Raw genomic sequence first — 3,814 nt, forward strand, 5'->3', positions numbered from 1 at the left:
GGCCAGAATGGAGAAAGAAGGGACTGTATAGAGGGAAAAGAGGAGTGGGAGGGGTGGGGGAAGTGAAAAAATAACAGAATGAATCAAACATCATTACCCTATCTAAATGTATGATTATACAAATGCTATGCAGTTACTCCTTGTACAAACAGAAACAACATGTATTCCATTTGTTTTCAATAAAAATAAATGAAAAAAAACAAAAACAAAAACATAAGAAAGTATTGGCAAGATTCAGAAATTGTTATTTCTAATTAAATACAGATATAGAGTGATAACATAGATTTATCTGCTAGTATTTCCCTCAAAAACCCCTGAACAAAAATGCTATTTCCACAGCACAATGCAAAAGAAATATTACAGCGACTAAAACCCTGAGTTTGATTTTGGGTTTGCCAGTAACCATTTGGAAAAGTCACTTGAACTTCCTGTGCCTTGTTTATATCTTTTTAAAAAATACCTAATGTGATATCTGCATATTACAGAATTGTTGTGAGGATTAAAAGATGTTTAGCACATGTACAGTACTTCTAATTATGTTCAATGATTGCATATCCTGAAGCATAAATGGCTAACATTATTACAGAAGAGTTTTCCTCATTTAAGGATTAAAGTCACATGCTACAAATGGTTTTTAGGACCTCACAGAAGTTTTGTTTTTTGAAAAGGATAACAAAGCACTGCCATATTTCTCTCAAAAAATGTAAGTAACTTTTTTGGGGGGGCTTGGAATATCATGAGTGTGCTCCAAATTTAATTCTTTGCTTTGATTCTATTATTAGTAGTATTCTTATTATTTAATGTTATTCTTCTGTTTATAATTGAATTGTCCTTGTGACAAAATGACTGTAAAATTTATGAATAGGAGAGTAGAATACAAATGTAGAAATTTTATGTAAAAATATAATAGTCATAGATATTATTTATATTTTAAATATATAGCATTTTCTGAAAGGATTTTATGTGTGTATAATTTTTTGTAGGGCCAGAATGAAAACATCTAAAGAAAAGGACAAGGTATTGTTAGAAATAATGCAAAATAATGTTGTATTGAAAAAAAAATCATGAAATGAAAGGCATTTTATTTTTAAATAAAATTTAAAATAATTTTTAAATAAAAATTTTTAAATAAAATTTAAAATAAATTATAAAAGATAAAGTGAAAAAATAGTGAATCTTTTGTTAGGTACAAACTTTAATTTTGAAATATGACTAAGAAAAGTAAAATAGATGGTACTAGAGACCATTATGTTAGGTGAAATGAGAGGAACTCAGAAGGTGAGGGGTCCTGTATTTTCTCTCATGTGGAAGCTAGGGAGTAAAAAGGAAATATGGAACAGAAAGGTGGAGGTCTCAGATCTCATGAGAATCAATGGAGGATCTGTTGAGGAAAGAGACTAAGGTGGAAAGTTGGGAGGGAACAGGGATGTGCTGTGGTGTGATACTGACCAAATTATATTGTGTATTGTTTGCATGTACAAATGTAATGATAAATCTCATCATTAAGTACAAAACAATGCACCGATAAAAATGTGTTAAAAGAAAAAAAATCATTATCATATAATTCTAACATTCTTGTTATGATTTTCGACATCAGTCGACATCAGTTTTTATTAGATTTGAGAACTTCCTGGTTTTTGATATCATGAATTATCTTTTGCTGAACCTTTGACATTTTGTATTGAGTTTTCAGAGTTATGGGCTTATTTAAATATTGGGTTTTAGCTGGTTTTTACCACTTCAGCAGAAGAAAGGGACCATGACAGTTACTCCTGGGTAGATGCAGACTTGGCTCCTTGACACCTAAGGGGAAGGGGCTCTTGTTACATCTGGAGATGATGGAAGTTACAGTGTTCCTGTGGTCTCCACTGGACCTTAATTTTAATGATATACACACTTTAAAAAGAGATTTTCTTATGTTGCATTTATATGACCTTCTTCCTGATAAAGGAAAAGTCTGGAGCTGTTGCCCAAAGAATTGGAAGTCATTTAGTTCCAGCTGTTACTTTATTTCTACTGATGCAAAATCTTGGAATGAGAGTCAGGAGAACTGCTCTAGAATGGAGTCTCATCTGTGGTGATAAACAGCAAGGAAGAGCAGGTACTTTCTAGGAGACAATGGAGTCATGAGCCTGCCTGATTTTTGTACACATCTTTGCCAAGAAGCGATATTAATGCTGTGGCAGAAGACTTTCAATAAGACAGACAGGAGGGGCTCCCTCTCTCAGCCTTCACATTCCACACCTGTACCTTCTTTAGTATAGCTAACCTACCCCAAAGAAATTGTGGCATTCAAAATGTGAGACCTGGGATTTAGTGGAAGGATGAAAAGAATAGCTTGTTCTTTTGATATGTAATGTTTTATAAATTATTAACTGCTTAACAGAGATGGGTATTAATTTGAATAGGGAAATAAGGTGAAATCAAGAGTCACAATCAGCAATCAGGAATGAAATATAAGAATCTGTGAAGTTATAAAAGACAAATAATTAAATTTGTAAGAATTTTCTTGTGCACAACTTTGGGGAATGCTCTTGTGGTGATGAAACGTGGAGAGTGAGTCTGAGATGGGAATTCATTATGAATGCAGATAGAAATTGCTTTCATATTTAATGAAAATATGATCCTTCCTTGCTCAACTGAAAAATCTGCACTTCTGGGAGACCCATCTGGCTATTCATGGATCTTCTTTTTCCCTCATTTCTATATAAAGGACTCAGTGGAAATATCACACTATAACCTTTAATGTGTATAATATTTATGTTTTAATCAAAAAATTTTTGCCACTTTAAAAAAAATTGATCCATTACAGTTGTGCATAATGATGGAATTTGTTGTTACGTATTTGTACATACACACAAAATAACAGTGTAATTTGATCAATGTCATCCCCCAGCACTTCCCTGCTCCTTCCCACTTCTCATCCCTGGTTCCTATCCTCTAGTGATCTCCATTTGATTTCCATGAGATTCTCCCCCACCTTTGTTTCCTTTTTTGTCTCTAGTTTCTACATATGAGAGAAAACATGTTTCCCTTTACCATCTGGATTTGACTTATTTTGCTTAACATATGGTCTCAGTTTCATTCATTTTCCCAAAAATGATGTAATTTCATTTTTTTTATGCCTGAATAAAACTCCATTGTGTGTGTGTGTGTTTATCCATTTGTCTATTGAGGGCACCTAGGCTGGTTTCAGAGTTTGGTTAGTGTGAATTGTGCTGCCATAAACATGGGTATTGCAACGTACAAATCTGCTCTCCCTGCCCTTTCCGTTGCAGCCATTTTCCCGCCTCCCAACTACTGTCAGTCTGTGAATATCCTAGCTAGCTATTGGTTCATCAGTCAGCTTGCAAGTATTCTTCTCCATTATTGGTCCCCTGTTAGCCTGGCAGAATTCAACTGCTTCATGGTAGCTATCCCGCCATCTTTTCTCTTGCTTTTCTCTCCTACACACTTGCTTACTTTCTCCTCCTCCCTTTTCACACTCTTTCTTGCATGTGCCCTTTCTCTTTCCCTTTTTTTCCCTCATTTTCTCTCTTACCCTGCAGGGAGACACTCTGTTTGCTTAATAAACTCCCTTATGTGATTTCCCGTGTCTGGTGTGGTTTTCCTGGGATCCCTACATTGGTGCTGTGACTCGGGATGGGTCCTTCCACTGTCTTTAAGCAAGTGGAACCCCATCTGGGCCCCAGTGTCCCCCGGACACAGCCTCATCTGTCATTCTGCCTGGACGCTCTGCTCTTCACCCATCACCGGACTTCAAATTGGTGAGTCCTCCAGGCAGGTTCCCCTAGGCCGGTTTATCCGGGACCCT

Source organism: Sciurus carolinensis, chromosome 4, assembly GCF_902686445.1.
Source record: "Sciurus carolinensis chromosome 4, mSciCar1.2, whole genome shotgun sequence".
NCBI classification, from domain to species: Eukaryota; Metazoa; Chordata; class Mammalia; order Rodentia; family Sciuridae; genus Sciurus; species Sciurus carolinensis.